This window comes from Schistocerca serialis, chromosome 1, assembly GCF_023864345.2.
Source record: "Schistocerca serialis cubense isolate TAMUIC-IGC-003099 chromosome 1, iqSchSeri2.2, whole genome shotgun sequence".
NCBI classification, from domain to species: Eukaryota; Metazoa; Arthropoda; class Insecta; order Orthoptera; family Acrididae; genus Schistocerca; species Schistocerca serialis.
This window is the reverse complement of record NC_064638.1, coordinates 1,141,504,431-1,141,525,106: the sequence shown is the minus strand read 5'-3', so window position 1 is coordinate 1,141,525,106 and position 20,676 is coordinate 1,141,504,431. Positions and strand designations below refer to the sequence as shown.

The 20,676-nt window shown below is 38.4% G+C and overlaps 1 protein-coding gene across 1 annotated transcript in view; it reads left to right on the top strand.

Moving 5' to 3' along the window:
* Positions 1–20,676, top strand: part of LOC126417476 (serine/threonine-protein phosphatase 6 regulatory ankyrin repeat subunit A-like) — a 408,260-nt gene that overhangs the window by 238,646 nt on the left and 148,938 nt on the right. The window lies entirely within an intron of this gene.

Genomic DNA, 20,676 nt, shown 5'->3' with positions numbered 1-20,676 from the left:
TCAGTTGGTAGAGCAGAGCACTTGCCCATGAAAGGCAAAGGTCCCGAGTCCAAGTCTCAGTCCGGCACACAGTTTTAATCTGCCAGGAAGTTTCATATCAGCACACACTCCACTGCAGAGTGAAACTATCATTCTGGATTAGAGTATTTATTACCAATAATAAAATCCACCTCTGATGCTATCTGATATGCTTGGTGCCAAAACTACATTATATATTATGAACATAGTTTCTAGTACCTTATGGAACAGGATTTGGTTCAAATTAGTAAGTCTCTTAAATGAAACTGCTTTTCAGATATAATTTACATAATGTTTTCTAGGAATAATTATTTACATGAAAATTTATGTGGCTAAAGAATTCCTGAAAAAGATTGCAAATTCTTTCTGACTGAAAAATAGCAGTATCCTGTCTTTTTTACAATATTTACTTTATTGTTGATAATAAAATTGAAAAAACATAAATAGAAACAAAAATTTTGTTTTATGAAAACTGAAACATAAAAATCATAAAAATATTATCTTTACTGTAAAGTAGTTACTGGATCATTTAAGTTGACACTTGTGACAGCTAATTTTTATAGTTCAAGATCAAGATTGCAAAATGAATCAATATGGAAAATAAAAATATATTATCAGAACAGTAGTGTGAAAATTAACCCAAATCTGGCAAAAAATTTTATGAAATTGACAACTGATATACAAGAATTCCTAGGAGGCCAGCTCCATTACAGTGATCAGCATGACTGAATTCCATGCAGGGGCTGAATTTGATTCCCAGTCAGGTCAGAAATTTTCTCTGCTCAAAAACTGGCTGTTGTGTTGTCCTTATCATCATTTCATCATTATTGACATGGGTCATTCCATGCCAAGTGGTCTAGACGCTCCCACATGACCCCCAAGGATTTTGATGAAATTTTGTATGAACATTCACACATGTTCTCAATGAATACTGGTAAAGTTTCAGTTTCAGAAATTCAATACTTTCGGAGATACAGTCACTTGTTTAAGACCATAGCACAGCTTTCTATAGTGCGTCCTTGAATTTTCAGCAACTTTGAGATGAGATATCTCTGTAAGTATTTGCATGGAAGAAACAAAACTTGGTCATCTTATACAACTTTTAGAGCTCTTTAAAGTAAAATATTAAGAAAAGGATTTCTGAGCAATTTTCATATACATAATTTGAAGCAAAGTTGGGAAAAAAATAGCTGTTTAAAAAAAATGCGAACTTTTGTTTTTTTATATCTCCAAAAGTAATTGTGGGATGTACATGAAATTTTGCACACCATAACTAACCAACACAAGGTCTTATATTATAAAATTTCATTCTCCTATTGCTTTCCATTATTTCACAAATCTAGGGTAAAGTTGACAATTTTTCAAGAAGTGCTAAAAATGGTGATTTTTAGTCAAATTTTTCAAAAAAGTGTTTTCTCCAAACTCTTCTAAACTATGGTCATTAGAAAGAGCATAGTCTAAACTATCTAGAAAAGTGGATTTGGTTTTGCAATGCAAGCATATAAGGCCCTAAAAAGTAGCATCATCAAAAAGGTGCACTGGAAGTTTGAACACATTTTTCTGGCACTCAAATTATGCCTGAAATCTTTTATTTTGCCTTATACATGTTTATTAATGTCTGGGATAAGTGAAATAGGAGTCCTGATGAATAGGACGTAGCTTAAGTCCAAATAGCAAAAGAATAAAAATAGAAACAATGTTATTTCTTAATTGTCACCCCTCTCTCTCTCTCTCTCTCTCTCTGTCTCTCTCTCTCTCTCTTGCACACACACACACACACACACACACACACACACACACACACAAAATTATTATTAAGAATGAATGTAAATCGTAAAATTTATTTGCATAATCATCTAATTATTAGTTGCTGTTTAATGAACAACACCAGCTTACTGATGGAAAAGAAGTGTATAAATGAGTTGCTATGGTCCATGGTGGCTTAACCACTGCTAGTTTCATTTCACCTGAGAAAACCAGCATTCCCATTGCCATAGGGGCCACGCCCGATAGCTTAGCATCAACAGCCACGGGTGGATTTCTTTATCACAGGATCCCAAGCCTCATAAGGGTTTCTTTACACAGGTTCCCAAGCCTGATAGTAAAATTATTTAAGTGCCCTGTGTAAAATTAGAAGGCACTCTTGGGTTCCTTAGATTGTTTCCTGTAACCTATTTCAATTTTTGCTATGCTACATTAATTTTCTGATGAATATCAAGAGGAATGGTGTATTGCCGGCCAGACAAATTTACTGATGGAGCTAGAATAACTTCAATAATATGGTGTTCTGGAACCCAGCACTTGTCACTTCTTGGTGGCCAATAAAATGAATTTGGTGTACCATGTGCGTGCATAAAGTTTATTAATGCATCCCTTTGCTATGTGGAGGTCTCACAGATATTCCCAATCCACCACATGTTTTCATAGATGCATGCAACATATTGTCCTGGTTGGAGAGCAGACATTAATATGACTCCTTCATTACTGTGACCCATTTTAGCTAGATAAGATGAAATATCATTTGAAACTCTGCTGACCTGAATTGTTGTTTCATCAATAGGTAAAAAGTGATGATTTTCTCTAGTGCCTGCTACAGTTTATCCAAGTTTAAACCTCTCTTCTTGTGACAATATTTTTTCAATTTCATCTTTACTGACGAAAACAAATTTAATTCCAGTAATGTTTTCAGAGCAGAAGTGAAACAGATCTAGGGGAGTAAGAATTTGTCCATTAAGTGGCCGTTGCAAGCTTGCTCTTGCTACTAACCGCTTTGTTGTACCTCCAATCCCATCACAAGGTGATTTCCCGTGACTAGCAGCAAAAAAATTCCATTTGGCTGTCATTCCAAAATCACTCTTATGATAGCACAAATTTAGGAAATTCTTGAAATTTTTATATTGAGCACTGAAGCCATCATTGAAATAATGAATGTGGGATTTCTGTGCAAACCATGCTTTTATATATTTGATGAGCTCCTTGATAAAAAACTTAAAAGATTCTACTTTCTCATTTTGACGAAAGTAGATAACAAATGGATGAATTGTTGCTTGACTATTGTCCCAGTGGAAGCCTTGCACTGCATCCTGAATGATAAAAGAATAATTTTCTGCAAAATCCATTAGGACAACAAGCTCTTCATCTTTCAGATGACATTTAAGGCCTTTAAGATGCAAGCTTTGATGCTTGGCAATGTAATGATGGCATGACAGACTCCATATTTTATTTTTTACATCTTCAATAAATTCATCCACTACCATTTGCTTCGTGACCAGTGTGGCCCGCTCGGTATTTATCCATTGCTTAAACACAATAACTTCCTGTGGCTCATGATCTAGGAAATAGCTAGCAATTTCAGATGCTATAGCTTCGGGCCCAGGACAACTTTCACAGCGATGTAGCATGCACTGTTTAGAGTTCAAACTGCAAACTGCCTTGCAGAGAATCTCCTTATAATTTTCACGTATACCAGCTCCGCTAAGCATAAGCTTAACATTTTGGTGAATTGCACAGACACAAACTGCATGCGTTCTAGCTGATCCTACCGTTACACACCATTTGGGTCTAAGTTCACAAAACTTTGAGAACCCTATTTCTGGACCATTTATATTCTTATAGATAACATACATTTCCCGTAAATTGCAAAGTAACAATCTTTTCTGCATATATGTCTTTCTATATAAAAGTCTAACTGAAATACTAGCTTTTTTTCCAGGGCACACCCTACTATACTCATCATCTTCAAAAAAATTTAGCACTCTACTAGCAACTTCTGCTGGTAATTTCCTGCTTTGCCTGTTTTCAGGAAGTGCCAGAATGCCATTCTCTGCCTTAAGCTTCCGAGCATTCTTCACCATTCTTTCGGACACGCTGAACTGAGCTGCTGTTTGTCTGACTGTCCAACTTACAGGTGCCAAGGTTAAAATTTGCATCTGTTCTTTATGAATTGCATTCTGCTTCTTGGCTTTCAGTTCAGTCAGCAAATGTGCATAGTCAGCACAGTTTCCACATTCCTTAATTTCACTAGCATCTTCAATTTGTCGGTCTACTCCCATTGCATTTACAATTCTGTTTTTAATCACATTTTGAGCCTTTCAAATTTTCTTCTTCACATATTGGGGCTTATCTCTGTAGCTTACTGTTCTCTTCAGGGGTGAAATACCAATAGACAATAAGCTACTATTTAATTCTTCTTTTGGTGTAAAGTCCTCATCAGAATGTGATGATGAGGCTGATAAAGCTTCATCCAAGTGTTTATTTAAGGTAGTACTGCAAGCCGGACAAATTTTCTGATCTGGCTTTGTGTTATTAACAAGCTGCTTCTTCAACATATCAGAAGCCTTATTAGCTGTTTCTGTATCAAGAGTGCGAATTCCTGCCTTAACATTATGATTCACCTTCACAAAGGGATTGAAGCATTTCTTTTGTAACCTCTCATATTGTGTCAATAACAGGGCTTCATGGTGTAGGCAACCTTGAGAGGTGTTGACCAGCTTTGCTTCAGAATTTCGGACCAACAACTCTTTTTCCTCATCACTAAAATCCGCAAACCATTTTAAAGCTACTTTTTTGCGAAAGAAAGTGACATGACACTTTGTTCCACTATGTCCTTGCCCAATTGAGCAGGAAGGTATGCTGCTCCCTTCTGCATCCATCTCTAATCAGTAACTAAATAATGTATTTGGCCTCTAAGTGCAAATTATAATCTGCTTAAATTTCAGACAAATTGCTACTGAATGAAATTATACACAATGTATAATACCAATGAAAAAATCTAATAAGAGATATATGCTATAAAAGACACAATCAAAACAATTTTTTGTAAATTAGATTACAAACTTTGATGGTCTTAGGAATCACTTAACAAGCCACACTCAGTCAAGAGAACCCACTCACTATGCTGCAAACACACCACTGAAATACTGATTGTTCAAACAAGGCTCACAATAATGAAACAGTCTGATTGTTAAAGTAATTGTTGCCATTATATTTTCTATAAACAGTGAATCTTGTGAATTTTCTCTGTGAAACTAGTGGTTATGTATTTACCAAGGTAGTAGGCTACATTTAAGTGTGATTAAATACAAAATTAAAACTCTTAGATGTTTAACCAACCAATTTCACATGTTTCCCTAATAACTTTAAGACAAAAATTCACAGGTTACAACACATAGGTATTAAAATCTCTGCAATATTTATTGGAAAATTTACATCACTTGATGCATGATTCAAGCAAACCGATTCTTTTTTGGAAAAATGTTTTATACAATTGAATCCAAAAATTAGGTCTTCATTTTCCACTTGTAAGTATTTACAATTTTGAGAAGTACAAAAAATATGAAGCTGTTATTCATTGAATTCTTTTTATATCTTTTATTCTTATTTTTTTACAAATGAGAAGAGTTTTATGCAGATGAGCACTTACGATAAAAGCAGAAGGGCTACTTCTCATAGTTTTCAAGTTTTTCTGACAGTCTCATTGCCTATTTACCAGATCTTCTTATTTCAATTATTCAAGGCACTAATTTGAGTACCAGAAAAATGTGTTCAAACTTCCAGTGCGCCTTTTTGATGATGCTACTTTTTAGGGCCTTATATGCTTGCATTGCAAAACCAAATCCACTTTTCTAGATAGTTTGGAATATGTTCTTTCTATTGACCATAGTTTAGAAGAGTTTGGAGAAAACACTTTTTTGAAAAATTTGACTAAAAATCACCATTTTTAGCACTTTTTGAAAAATCACAACTTTACCCTAGATTTGTGAAATAATGGAAAGCAATAGGAGAATGAAATTTTATAATATAAGACCTTGTGTTGGTGAGTTATGGTGTGCAAAATTTCATGTACATCCCACAATTACTTTTGGAGATATAAAAAAACTAAAGTTCGCATTTTTTTTAAACAGCTATTTTTTTGCCCAACTTTGCTTCAAATTATGTATATGAAAATTGCTCAGAAATCCTTTTCTTAATATTTTACTTTAAAGAGCTCTAAAAGTTGATAAGATGGCCACGTTTTGTTTCTTTCATACAAATGCTTACACAGATATCTCATCTCAAAGTTGCTGAAAATTCAAGGACGCACTATAGAAAGCTGTGCTATGGTCTTAAACAAGTGATTGTATCTCCGAAAGTATTGAATTTCTGAAACTGAAACTTTACCAGTGTTCATTGAGAACATGTGTGAATCTTCATACAAAATTTCATCAAAATCCATGATGGTCATGTGGGAACATTTTTCGATATTAGACCACTTGGCACGGAATGGCCCACATGCAAGTTACCAAAGTGTCAACAAATAAAAAAGATGTGCACCAGGTTGTTGTACTCCTTGAAAGAGCACTCATGGCCAAATCATACCATATGCACATTTTTAAAATTAAAATCAGTTTCATTTGAATAATGGTTTCCACAAATGCAATAAAACTGAGAAAATAATTTTCATATAGAACTTGCTTCCTTGTATAAGGTCTATACAGAGTTCTACACACTGGTGCAAAGATCTTCAGCAATCTCTCAAGCGACGCCCATACATATTATAAAATGTGTGTGTGTGTGTGTGTGTGTGTGTGTGTGTGTGTGTGTGTGTGTGTGTGGGCAAGCGCGAGCATGCGCGCTTGTGCATTTGCATGTATGTCCCACATCTCCTCTTAAACCACTAGACATATTTCAACCAAACTTGGTAGACATATCCCTTACTGTCATGCAAGAAACCTTGTTGAGTAAGAACCATCTACCTATCATAGTTGGGGAGATACAACTTTATAATTTGTGAGATGTGTGAAAACTGGTGCATCATGCATGACATTTAAATTTATTACTTCTGTTCTACTAACTCTATTTGCAATACATTTTGCAGACAGTAACCACATATACCAGTGAATGCACCTACAAAATTTTATCATGGTATCACATATAGTTCAGGCAATATGATGTCATAAACACTGAGATACCTGAAAAACTGCCACATTGTGCATGACGTTTAAATTTATTACTTCTTTGCTACAAACTCTGTGTGCAACACAAATTGCAGACAGTGTCCACATATGCTGCTAAATGTGCTTGTGTAAACATATCATTGTATGACACATAGTTCAAGAGATATAGCATCATAAACACTGAGATGCATGAAAACGTACCGCTTCATGCATGAAGTTTTAATATACTTATTCTTTACTAGTTATTGTGACTCGCCAATCTTTCAAAGTGCCGCCATACAGTTACGAATGTCCTCTGCATATGGTGCTGTCTGCCAGCCATGCAGCAGCAGCGCCACCTAAGCGGCCAGCCAGCCAGCGGCCACTAGACTTGGACTCAGTTATGATTTGACTGTTGAAGTGTACACACGTCTTACTCTGTTTACTTGATCTGTGACTTTCATGTATTGCATCTTCCTTGAAATATATTTGTTCAACTTGAAGTTATAACAATTGGCAACGAGGTAGTGATTTTTCTTTTCCATCATTGACCCACATGTTTCCACGGCTACATTAGAGCAACTATTGCAAGGTCTTATAGAACAGCAAACGCTTCTCACAAATGCGATTCGTGATTTCGTCATGTCATCAAATGCAGGGCATCTCTTGTTGTTGTCTCTACCCCATTTTCCTCCTTACGATGAGACGGCAGAAGACTGGTCTGATTACGAAAAATGTCTTCGACAGCACTTCTTAGCATTTCATGTCGCGGACGAACAAACATGTAAGTCTCTGTTCCTTTCATGGATTTCACCTCAAATCTATCAGTTGTTGTTGCAATTGGCTCCTTCAAAAGATCCTGTGTCTTTGTCCTTTGCTGAAATGTGCTCACTTCTGTCCATCTATTTTCAAAAGCAAATGCATATCGTAGCCTCTCGTGTTGCCTTTTATCGTTGTCAAAAACAACCGAATCAATCCTATCGCACGTGGGCTGATGAACTTCACAGCCTCAGTAGAAAGTGTCAATTTGTTACTGAAGTTCACGAAGAATCCTACGCTGATTCCATGGTATGGGATGCTATTATCCGATCGGCACCCGACAAAGAAGTTAGGCAACATGCCCTTCGGTTCGCAAATCCGACTCTAGATGAAGTCCTATCCATCGCTCAGGCTTCTGAAATTTCTCGCGCTGCTGGAGTGCAAATAGAGGCATGGGGTGATGTTGGGAAAATACAACCTCTGTGCGATGTTGACGAAGCGTGTGGCGTGTCCCCACCGGATGGTGTGGCTGCAGTATGCTCCCAAGCGCAGTGTCGGCCTAACCGTAAACAAACCTCTAAGAAACTGCAGCAAAATCCACAGCAACTTCCTTCATGTCCATGGTGTTTTACGAAACATTCACAAGAAGATTCTCCACAACGTTGGGCCGTGTTTCACAAATGCAAAAAAAGGGTCATGTGTCATCCATTTGCAAATCCGCCCGTATACATGATGTTCATGAACATGACGCTGATTCTGATGCTATATTGTCTGTCAATTGTACTTCTTCCCTTTCAGGGAAGTTATTCCTCACTGTCCAAATACTTGGTCGAGATGTTTGCATTCAGGTGGATACTGGTTTTGCTGCCACTATCATCAATTCTCAGACGTATCTTCAGTTGGCTTCTCCAATCCTGTCACCTGTCACTAGGCAATTACAGACTTACAATAAAAAGAAGATTTCTCTCTTGGGACAATTTGATGCTGAGGTATCTTACAAATCTGTCGTTCGCACTGTTCCCATATTTGTGGTCGACCATAGTAACGTGGAGAATCTTTTTGGTTTCGAAACCTTTCGCATTTTTGGGTTCTCCATAGATGACGCTGTCAATATCGTCTCTGATACTATTCCTTCTACTCAATTGGATTCCTTGTCAACGACATTTTTGTCCCTTTTTTCTCCTGGGTTAGGCCATGCAAATGACTTTGAAGCTCATATCATGCTCAAACCCACTGCTCGGCCTGAATTTTTTCGGGCTTGGCCCATTCCTGTGGCCCTTCCTGATCAGGTCAACTGGGAGCTGGATCGTCTCACTGCATCAGGGGTCTTGCTTCCTGTCACTTCCAGTGAGTGGTGCTCTCCTGTCGTTGTGATTGCTAAGCCAGATGGTGATATTTGTCTCTGTGGCAATTTCAAAGCCACTGTAAATGCTCAATGCCTTATCGACACTTACCCTATGCCTCAACCTGAAGAATTGTTCGCTAAACTTGCTGGAGGCCAGTATTTTTTTAAACTTGACCTGTCAGAAGCTTATCATTGACTTCCTCTCGACATTGCTTCCCAGCAGTTTCTGGTCCTTAACACGCTTTTCGGCCTCTGTCAATACCAACAATTGCCATTCGGGGTTGCCAGCACCCCTGCTCTCTTTCAGCGATTCTTGGAACAATTATTGCTCACTGTCCCCGGGTGTATAAATTACCAGGACGACATTGTTGTCACTGGCTCCACCACTGATGAACATCTTCAAAATCTGCGCACACTTTTTCATGTCTTACAGACTGCCGGTCTTAAGTGTAATCTTCAGAAATCAAAATTTTTTCAGGCATCTATCACGTACTTGGGGTTTCAACTCTCTTGGGATGGTATTTGTCCGCTTCAGCAAACTGTCACTGTGATTGATGCCCTTCCTTGCCCTACATCTGTTAAGGAACTGCAGGCCTTCTTGGGGAAAATAGTATACTATCACAAGTTTTTACCATCTGCTCCTTTGGTGGCTCAGCCGTTGCATCGCCTGTTGCATAAAAATGTGCCTTTTCACTGGTCCGCGTCATGCGATGCGGCTCCAGAAATTGAAGACTGTGCTGAAACAGGCCCCGTGCCTGGCTACTTATCGACCTGGCCAACATCTTGTTCTTGCCATGGACGCCTCTCAATACGGGGTCAGTGCAGTCCTTGCGCACTGTTTTTCTGACGGTTCTGAACAACCCATTGCTTATGCCTCCAAAATGCTCACGGATGCCCAACAAAAGTATTCTAAAATTGAAAAAGAAACTTTGTCCATTATTTATGCTCTTCATAAGTTTGGTGTTTTCTTTATGGATCCAAATTTCATCTTGTTACGGTTAACAAACCACTTGTTTCCTTGTTTCATCCATCAACGTCACTTCCCGACAAGGCTACACACCGCCTCCAGCGCTGGGCTCTTTAATTGTCTCATTTCAATTATGAGATTCATTTCCGGCCGATGGCTCAACATGTGAATGTTGATGCACCGTCTTGCCTTCCCATGGGTCCTGATCTGGCATTCGATAGGGACAAACTTTTGTGTTTCCACCTGGATGTTAATGAGCAGCAGATTGTGGACGGGTTCCCCATCACCGGGGACCGGCTGGCGGCTGCCACAGGTTCTGATCCTACCCTCTCCCAGGTTTTACATTGTATTCAGAAGGGTTGGCCAGATCGTCTGTCTGCTAAGACTTCTGATCCGTTGCGGAACTACTACGCTTTGCGTTACTGCCTCATGGCTAGGGATGGTGTTATCCTCCTTCCCACCGAAAATGCTTCCCTACGTGTTGTGGCACCTGCATCTTTGCATTCTTTGGTCTTGCGCCTCCTTCACCAAGGGCACTGGGGTGTCTCTCGCACAAATCTCTGGCGTGCCGTCATGTGTACTGGCCCGGCATCGACTCTGAAATCGCACACATGGTCGCTGCCCGCAGCCCTTGTGCATCACAGGCCGCCACCCTGAAGTTATCTTTGTCTCCATGGCCTTCGCCTGAGAAGCCCTGGGAGCATATTCATGCTGACTTCATGGGACCTTTTTTAGGTACTTATTGGCTTCTTGTTATTGACGCCTACTCTGACTTTCCTTTCATTGTCCATTGCACGTCGCCTACCACTGCGGGAACCACCAATGCTCTAGCTCGCACTTTCTCTTTGGAAGGCCTTCCCTCTACTCTTGTTACTGATAATGGTCCACAATTTGCCTCTTCTGATTTTGTGGATTTTTGTGCCTGTCACGGCATCATGCATGTCACGGCCCCTCTGTTCCATCCACAGTCAAATGGTGAGGCTGAATGACTGGTCCGCACATTTAAGGCTCAGATGACGAAACTCCTGACTTCTGCTGCTGATGATGTGCTTCTCCAATTTCTGGCTTCTTACCGTTTCACCCCCATGGGCGACCACAGCCCGGCTGAGCTCTTTCATGGCCAACATCCCCACACGCTACTTCATCTTCTGTGGCCTTCCACCTCATGGCCACGGGTGCCTTCGCTTTGCCGGTTCAACACCGATGACCTTGTATGGGTACGGGGATATGGCAGGTGGCCCAAATGGAGTCCTGGCCGCATCTTATGACACCGTGGGCAATGCCTGTATGAAATCCAGATGGACACGGGTTTTGCAGTGCGTCATTCGGACCAGCTTTGGCCTCGTGTGCCAGCAACACCTGTTCCGGATGCCGCTACACTACCTTTGGCTCTACCTGATGCTCAGGATACTGGAATCTCTCATTACTCACAACACAGTCCTCTCACCATTATATCTGTGCCAGCACAAGAACTGACGCCACCAGGAGACATGCCCATGCAGGAACCAGATGACCATCATCTGTCGGAGCAACTCTACTCGTCTCCTTCTCCTACAGACGCAGCTACATCACCCATGTCTCCTGTTATAAAAACTGGACTTGCTGCAATGGGCAGATTGGTGCACGGGGCCCCAGCAGATTCGAACCCCATGTCTCCTGTCATCTCGACCCGTTATCATCGGGGACACTTCCGGGAAGCCTCCTCCTCAAGACTTCACAGCCAGTCAAACAACACCTATGGACATTAGCAATCTACAGGCCACCTTCATCAAGACCTGCGAGAAAACTTCAAAGGGGGGAAAAGTGTTGTGACTCGCTGATCTTTCAAATTGCTGCCGCGCAGTTACGCGCGTCCTCTACATGCGGCGTTGTCTGCCAGTCATGCAGCAGCAGCGTCACCTAAGTGGCCAGCCAGCCAGCGGCCGCTAGACTCGGACTCAGTTATGATTTGACTGTTAAAGTGTACACACGTCTGACTCTGTTTACTTGATCTGTGGCTTTCATGTATTGCGTCTTCCTTAAAATATATTTGTTCAACTTGAAGTTATAACACCAGTAAGACACTTCTACAGTTGAGTCAACTTAAGGAAATCCCTGACACCTGCCTGCACTCTTGACAGCTTTCAACTGCGAAGTGCAAATGGCTGTAGGTGAAAACAAAAGCAATCTTTAGAGGTATGAATAGGCATTTCTATAGAAATATAATAGAGGGAAACATTCCACGTGGGAAAGATATATTTATTTTGTCTTTAAATATGTCTGCTTGTGTCTGTATGTGTGGCTGGATATGTGCGTGTGTGCGAGTGTATACCTGTCCTTTTTTTCCCCCTAAGGTAAGTCTTTCCGCTCCCGGGATTGGAATGACTCCTTATCCTCTCCCTTAAAACTCACTTCCTTTCGTCTTTCCCTCTCCTTCCCTCTTTCCTGATGAGGCAACAGTTTGTTGCGAAAGCTTGAATTTTGTGTGTATGTATGTGTCTGTTTGTGTTTCTATCGACCTGCCAGAGCTTTCATATGGTAAATATACATTTCTATAGAAACATTTACAAAATCGTATTGTAGACATGTGAAGCAATTGTGCCCAGCATACAGAGTCTGGCTGGGATATTACACTACAAACACAGTTCATTTTTTGTTTTGGCTTCTACTAGAAAAATGGAAAAAATGAATACCTGGGCAATGCCAAGTTTGTCAGCTAGTAAAGTAATAAATTGAGACACTCCATAAATTCACAGCAAAACTAAAAATATATGGTTTAGTTATTCCTTCTGAAAATTATCTAATTGTCTGGATTCGTGGATTGATTGTTCCTGTTGGTTACATGATAAATGATAATTCTTACTGTAAATGAGCCACTTTTCTTACAGCAAAAAACCATATAGAAGTAAGACCCCTCCCAGGTTTCAGTACTATTAGGTTCTTCATCAGGGAAGGAACTATTCATTCCGAAAGCTGGAAAATTCTCTTTCCTACTTCTATGTCTATTGGTAGTACTACATATTTTGCTTCCTGAAGGTAAATAGTAGACAGAAATCCTGTCTAATAAGTTATTAATTTTCTCAGTTGAATTTTCGTTTGATACCAATAGAAACTAAGATGGTCATAGTACTTAAGCAGTAGAATATAAATAAGTAGGCACCAACTGTTTGCAGTTTTTCTGGTAGTTTTACTGCATTGTATGTATTTTGAATAAGATAATTAGTTCATAGAAGTTTATCAGCAATTACTGATGATGTTCTTAGCAACTGCTTCATTTTGAATATTGTTATCTACACTCATTTTAAGTTACTGAAGGTCTTCAAGATAGCATCTTTGGAAAATGATGAAATTATTGTTACTGTCTCATAGTTTGTGGCAGCTACCAGTATTTATCTCAAATACACTAACTTATTACTTATAAAAATTGTACGTATTGCCAATTACACCATTGGGTAGAACATTACTTCAGCCTCTATTCACATCCCATCAACATTAGTCCAAATGCAATGGATGAAATTCCTCAGATGACACCTTATCATGACTTGGATGCCACGCCTACTATAGAGGAGCTTCAAAGAGCAATTGTACAGCTCAAATGTGGGAAGTGCCCTGGCAAAGACAACATCTCCATAAAAATTGTAAAACTTGTGCCAGTTTTTCCACTGCTTTTCAACCTCTTACTGAAATGTTGGGCTGAGGGTACTGTGCTGCAAGACATGCATGGTGCCAATATTAATACTTTATTCAAAGGTAAAGGTGATCACGGCGATTACTACTATCACTGTGCAATCTCATTTCTGAGGATACCTGGAAAAACATTTGCCCGTGTGTTGTTGGGCAGACTTAGAAGCTTGCCGAGTGCATATACCCTGATGAACAATGTGGGTTTCATCCCCAATGATCTACAGTTAATATGATCTTCACACTCTAGCAAATTCAGGAAAAGCCCCTCTGTTCATTGCCTTTATCAAACTAAACAAGGCTTTCGACACAGTTAGCAGATAAGGACTGTATGCAGTATTTTTGAAGATAGGGTATTGTATTGTATTGTATTTATTGGTCCAGTAAATCTTACATGTACAGTACAGCACATCAGATATTGGACAGGTCAAAGTATATCTTACAATTAAAACACTTTAGAAACTAGAAAATTATGTTCACAAAATTTTACAGCACTTAATATACTGGGCAAGTCAATGTGTAAGTTATAATTAAACCACATTAGAAACTTGAAGTTTACAACTGAAAACATGTATAAGCCAATATTAATGATTACAGTATTTGCATGATCCTCACTTAAGCTCTAAGGATTTTTGAGGAACTCTTCTACACTATGAATTGACATGTACACTAGAGAATTACATTCACAGAATTTTACTTCATATACTGGGCAAGTCGGTATACAACTTATACTTGAACCCCATTATAAACTTGAGAATTACATCTGAATGTATTTATAGGACAGTATTAATGGTTACAGTATTTGCATAATCATCACGTAGACTCTCAAGGTTTTTGGAGGAACTCTTCCATGCTATAAAAGCAATGTGTCAACAGATATTCTTTTAATGCTGCTTTAAAATTTTTTACATCAGTCTTTCCTTTAATTTCTCTTGGCAATTTATTGTAGATAATTTTTCCATGGTGTAATGTTCCTTTTTGGCACAAACTGGTTTTTGTATGAGTACATGAAAGTCAGTTTTCTGTCTTGTATTATGATGATGAACATTTTCATTTTTGGGAAGGATACTAGGATTTGTTATTGTATATTTCTTTATAAACATTGCACTTTCAAATAGGAAAATACATGGAAGGGGAAGAATCCCCATCCTTTTAAATAATGGTCTACATGGTTTGTTCCTTTTTATTCCAGCAATGATTCTCACTATTCTTTTTTGCATCCTGAAGAGTTTTAGGCAGGATGGCGAGTTACCCCAGAAAGTGATCCCATATTTTAGGACAGAATGTATATTAGAATAGTAAACTGTCATTAGACAGTCCTTATGACAGCAGTTTTCTAGCACTCTCATTAAATAACACATGGTACTTAGCTTCTTTAATATGTTGCCAATGTGAGTTTCCCATCTACAATTATCCTGTAGCCAGACCCCCAGAAATTTTGTATTAGGCACACTTGCAATATCTGTGTCTGACATCTGAATTCTTATATCCTCTTCAGTGTTTTTCTTGACATTATGAAAATTTAATGCTACTGTTTTACTTTTACTAATTATTAGTTTGTTTTGGTTGAACCAGTTTACAACATTTGTTAATGCCTCAGACAGTCTTGTCTGTAGTATCTCTGCAGTCTCCCCACTGAATAATATGATTGTGTCATCTGCAAACTGGATAGTGCTATGGTACTGGTTGGTTGATGTTAGGTCATTTATATATATCAAAAATAGGATGGGGCCCAGTACCGAGCCCTGCGGTACTCCATATTTTACTGCTTTATAATCAGAATAGTGTCTTGTTGATTTATTTTCTTTGTGAAAATTTATTTCTACTCCTTGCTTGCGGTCAGTAAGGTATGATCTAAGCCAGTTGTTAGGCATACTTCTGATACCAATTCTTTCAAGCTTCTGCAGCAATAGGGTGTGGTCTATGATGTCGAAAGCCTTAGACAGATCAAGACATATGCCAGTTACTTTTTGTCCACTATCAATTTTTTCAAGTACTTCACCCAGAAATTCATATATTGCTGTTTCTGTTGATCGGCCTTTCCGGAAGCCATGTTGGGTTGTGGATAATATTTTGCACTTTTCTAGAAAATCTAGCAACCTCTTATGAAAATTTTTTTCTAGTATTTTCGGAAGTGTAGATAGCAAGGCAATAGGTCTATAATTGGCTATGTCTTCTTTCTTACCCTTTTTGAACAGTGGTTTCAGTTTCACTGTCTTTAAGCAGGAAGGAAAGACTCCATTTGTTAATGAACTGTTGAAAATGTGGGCTAATGGTATTGCAATGAGGTCACCCACATTTTTAAAGACATAATCTGGAATCTCATCCACACCTGTTGAAAATTTTGTTTTTAACTCTCTAATTGATAGTATAATTTCCTTAGGGTTGGTTGGAGTAAGAAATAGGGAGTTGCAGTTTCTATTTTGATTTGATGGTGTTGTAGCAGGATTTTTATTTGAAGATTTTATGCCAGAGAGTAATTTTTCACTAATATTTGCAAAGTATGTATTAAAAGCATTGGCTACTTCTTCTGGATTTGTAATTTTTTTGCCATCTTGAATTACCTGGAGATTTACATTTTGGGAGGTCTCATTTCCTACTTGTTCTCTGACTATCTTCCACATGGCTTTCATTTTTATATGGTAATCATTTGTTGTTTTTTTAGCTTCTTTTATGACTTTGTGAAGCACTCTCTTATAATTCTTGAAATACACCAGAAATTCTTCTGTAACATTTTGTGTTTTTGAGATTTCATAAAGTCTCCTCTTTTCAGCACATGATATTTTAATGCCTTTTGTCAACCATGTAACATTTCTTCTTCTAGTTTTTAATGTTTGGTTTTTAACTGGAAAAGAAATATTGAAATAATGGAAGAATATTTCCATGAACATGTCAAACTTTTTACATGTGTCCTCATAGTTGTCTATATCATTCCATGTTTCTTTTTTTAGTAAGTGCCTGAAGTGTTCTAGGTTGTGCTTGCTAAAATTTCTACCTCTTCTTGTCATTTGTTGTTCAGTATTTCCTGCAGTCTCTACTAGGAATTCAATAAACTGTGCATAATGATCACTGAAACCTGTATTCATATTTCCAGATTTGTATAAATATTTATCTGTATTTATTAGTATCTGATCTATAGTACTGCTTGACGATTTGGTGACTCTGGTGGGGGATTTGGTAGTTGTATGTATATTGTAGGTTTTTAATAAGGCCTCAAGGTTTAATCTGTCTTTTGAGTTCTTGTTGAAATCTATATTAAAGTCACCACATATGATGGTTGTTTTACTAACTATTTTTATACTGTTAAGTGACTTCTCAAGATTTTCAATGAAAGTAGTTACGTTTCCATCTGGGCTTTTATATATGCAAATAACAATTATATTTAAATTTGTCAGTTGTGTAGCAGAAATTTCAAAGTTTTGCTCTTCCCCTAGCTGGTTAGCGAACTTTAAATTATCGTATTTGACATCCTCTCTAACATATATGCATGTTCCTCCATGCATGGAGGTTTACCTGCAAAAAAAAGATGAAAGGGTAAAGCCCTCTATCCTTGTGTGATGTAACATATTTTCTGATAACCAGTGCTCACTAACACATATAACTGACACTTCTTTTAGTTCATCTGATAACAATATTTCTATCTCACTAACTTTATTTGATAAGCATTGTATATTTTGGTGCAGGAGCATAAATTTCGACGATGACTTATTTACTAGGTTGTTTAGGCCTACCTTATGTTTGACAGCTGCACATGACATATCATTTTTAACACTTTTACAATTGAAGTTTTCTTCCCAGAGTGATGTTTTAGAAGATGAAATCAACATTTCTCTGGAATCACTTGCCATAAAAAACGTTGTGGTTCTTTCCTGTTTCGTGTTGGGCGAGTTGACTTGTAGTGTGATGGCGTTTCTGCTGTAATTTTTGGAGTTGTAATTTGAGGAACTGCAACTAGGGTAGATGGGGATCCTCTTCTTTCCACTTCAACACTTCCTGAAGTCATTGGAGTAATATGCTCTTCATTTGAAATTGGTGATTCCATTGCTGCTGCTGCTACAATTGGAGGCTGCACTAAGCCTGGTTGATTTCGGTTTAATTGTTCCATGATTGCATCGCACAGTGCTACTTTCCCTTTCATGTTTCTATAGAAACCATGGGTAGTGAAATCTTCTCTTTTTTGACTGTCTGCATTAATATCTGTCACATTGCTGAAGAGCTTGCATATTTTCTCGAACTTTCGGTTAGTTGCTTCGATTTCTGCATTCACACACGATGTTTTGATGAGGTCATGTCTGATAGGGATGCTTATTACGAACACTTTCATGTCCATAACTTTTGCCAATGTTTCCCTTAAAGATCGCAAAGCGAATTTTGCCTTGTTCTTGTAGACATTGTTTGCGCCAGCTAAAATAATGCAAGAGTTACAACTTCCATGGTTACTGTGTGTGTCAATATGCTGAGTAACTTCTCACAGTGGAGCACCTGGCTTCACAAATCCAATAACACTTTCATTTATTAGTTTTTCGTTCATGATCTGTGCCAGTCCTTTTCCATGACTATCAGAAAATAAATAAATAATGCCAGCATCTTGTTTTTTATGTTGACTGTTTTCGTTTGTTGTTTTCGGTTCCGAAACTTTCATTTGTATATTTGCTTCACTTTGTCTGTTCGTTTTTTCTGATAGCACACTTAATCTGTTTTTGCACACGATATTAGAATCAGTCAATAACTTTCTTTGAGAATTTGACAGTTTACTTTTCACTACCAGTATGTTTGGAGGTTCGCGATTTCGAGGAAAGTTTGATCTGTTTACATGCTTTTCTGCTACCATGCTAGAGTTGTTTGTTTGCACACGTTTTTGTTTACTTTCAGTTCCTTGCAACAGTTTTTCTTGAGATGGCTGTATTCCATGATTTACTACATTCGATTTTTGCACACTGTTTTGTTGTATTAAAGTTACACTGCTTCTTTGAGATTTATCTTCCTGGATAGAGTTTTCTTCAGTCACTGATTCCCATTTTCCTGTGGAGCGTGTCTTCTTGCTTCCCGTATTTTCCCGATTGAAGTTCTTTTATATCCTGTTTTAGACTACCGATTATGAATTGTAGACTTTTTATACGTTCATTTAGCTTTGATATCTCGTCCTTACAACTCATACACGATTTCTTTTTTCCACCGAATTTTACTTGTTTTCGCGGAGATACACGATTTACTTTAACACTAGCCGCCATCTTGATGACCAAGATGTTCTCCAAAGCTCCTAAAGATGATCAAGGCTTTTCACGGAGATATGGAAGTTGCTGTGGTCTTTGTCAGAATCACATCTGACTTGTTTGCTGTGAAAAGAGGGGTTCGTCAAAGCTGCATATTGGCTCCCACTCTGTTCAATATTTTTTGTCAGCACTCACTTTTGGTGAAACTAACCTGGGCATTCATCTGTATACCAGAGTTGATGGGAAGCTCTACATCATTTCTCTACCCAGATCCAAGTGCTTCCAAGAAGACTTGCTTGTAAATAGCCTTTTATTTGCTGATGATGCTACATTTGTAGCACATACTCAAGATGATCTGCATGAGCTTGTGGATGAATTCTCTACTGCATGCAACCTCCTCTCCATGTCTATAAACGTAAAGAAGACGGTTGTCATGGCACAGGGATACACTGATCTAACTGGCATGAAACTGGATGGCTCCTTGCTGAAGGTAGTCGACAAATTCTGCTATCTGACAGAAGCTCTCTCCCCGGATGACGAGATAAATGCAAGAATAGGAAAAGCTGTCATTGCTTTCAGAAAGTTTCGCACACAAGCATGGGACAACAAACATCTTACATTGTCAATGAAAGTACTTGTGTACCATTATGTGTGCTGAGTTTTTTCCTGTATGGAGCTGAGACTTGGATGTCGAATGCCAAACATGAACAAAAGCTCAACACCTTTTGCCTGCAGTGCTTATGGAGCATCTTGGGAATATCATGGAAGGTTCATGTGGCAAATGATATGGCTCTGAAAACTGCAAAACAACAGAGTATCACTGCCATGCTCAAGCAACGTTGCCTGTGGTGGTTAAGACATCTGCATCGTATGGAGCACTCCTGTCTGCTCTGGTGCACATTACTCAGTGAAAAAGCAGGAGCAAAGATACTTCATGGAAGACCTCCACTATGCTTTAGCAATTGCATCAAGCATGATATGTGTGCATTTAATATTGACAGTGACAAGTGGGAGCAACTCGCTGATGATCGCAGCAAATGGAGAAAACTGACTGCACATGGAAGCAAGATGCATAACCAAGTATGGCTAAATGGCTTAGCTGCAAAACAATCATGCAGACATGAGCTTATGACTAACCCTCCTGCTGGAGCGACTCATATTTGCCTCGCTTGTGGATGCCAAGCCGCCTGTTGGACTTCAGAGCCACCAGCGAAAATGTCTCCAGGACGCCGCTTGAATGTTTCAACAGGAAGCACCATTATGCATATAATGTCTACAAATCCCAATAATCAAGTAATTTTTAAGAAGTGCTTGTAAAATGCCCCCTATTTATTGTGCTGTGGCAGTAAAAAAATTGTGAAAAACTTTTAAATCAGATTTTGTAAGTCTGCTTTGATATAACAAAGTTAACTCTTACTTATCAACTGTGTTTGCAAGCATTACCTCTTCCCATTACTTTTAATATAGAGCAGTACTCATTGTTGTGCATTATCATGATATAATGATAGTATGTGTTTTTCTTACTGAACAGATTTGTCCATAGTCTGCAGTAACATATTAGAATATCAAAACGCTGAGGTGGACTTCGAAATTACAAACATTTTTGCCAAAGGGGTATAGAAAATTCTATTTATATGTCAAACATTTATGTTACACTTTCCTCATCAAGAATGTTCACCCCAACATTCACCAAAGCTGATTTTTTATAAAATTTAGAAATAATTAGCACAGCAAAAAGAATCTTGCTGTTTGTTATTTTGGAAACCACAAATCCTAACTATTCCCTCCCTACACATTTAT